The following is a 1,069-nucleotide window of genomic DNA, read 5'->3' as shown; positions in this document are numbered from 1 at the left end:
CAATAGTTGGAGCACTGACCAATCAGAGTGGGGCGTGACTAGGCCCGCCTCTAGAAAGGTCAAAGGTATTGGCCGGGCCTCCCCCCCCCCCATTGGGCACCGCAGGAGTTGTCCCTCCTTAATGCGGGCCCTTTCAGGAGAAGCCGGCGCCTTCCCCTTTAAGTACAGGGGAAGGCCGGATCAGACCTGCGGCCGCCCCCCCCCCACGGCCACTGGGCGCATCTCCACCACAGAGGTGCACGCGACCAGCTCTGGGAAGGCTGGGACAGCCTGGTGGGGAGGGCCGGACCGGACCTGCATCCTTACACTTGCATGTGTTCACGGATGTTCATACACATGTTTACACACACATGCAACACACGTACCTATAAACAATTACGGACAGATGCCAAATTCCTGGCGGCGTGAGGGTTGTGGACCTACCTGTGGGACTTACAATGCACTTTCATTCTTTTTGTAATATTTCCTTATGACTAATAACATAGTGACAGATGGAAAGAAAGTAAAACTGTAGCGGTTGATGGTTGACCCAGCAGAACGGGTGCTCCGCACCCCAGGCTTTGTGTTAGTCTGTTCCTTACTCTGCGTGCAGGCGCCCAGCAGCCTCCGGCTGCAGTCAGAAAGGTGATAGGTGCGTTCCTCCAGCCGTGGGTGTGCGTTGGCAACATTCTTGCTTTCCTAGGATCGTTTCGGATCTCGCCTGCCCCACCCTCACCGGACGGCTGCGCCCACAGGTGGCCTTTCCAAAGTGGGTCTCAGTGTCCCGCGGAGCCCTAAGCCTTTGCCCCAGACCAGGCGCCTGGAAGGGATACCCCCCTCCAGCCGTGGGGACGCCCCTGTCACTAGCACGCGCTCCGGTGATGCAGAACGGCTCTGCCTGAGTGCACCCCCCCCCGGGTCTCTCACGGCTTTGACGGACGTTGAAGATCTGTGCGCACCTTGTCGTGAACTCGGGGTGGGGTGCTCGTCTGCGCCTCCCTGTAGAGTGGCGTTATTTACACTGAACTCTACGGTTGGAGTTGGCGGTGGATCGTGGACAGTGACCCGATCGCCCTGTCCTTTGTGATCC

Source organism: Suricata suricatta, chromosome 9 (genome assembly GCF_006229205.1).
Source record: "Suricata suricatta isolate VVHF042 chromosome 9, meerkat_22Aug2017_6uvM2_HiC, whole genome shotgun sequence".
NCBI lineage: Eukaryota > Metazoa > Chordata > Mammalia > Carnivora > Herpestidae > Suricata > Suricata suricatta.
Note: the sequence above shows the minus strand (reverse complement) of the source record.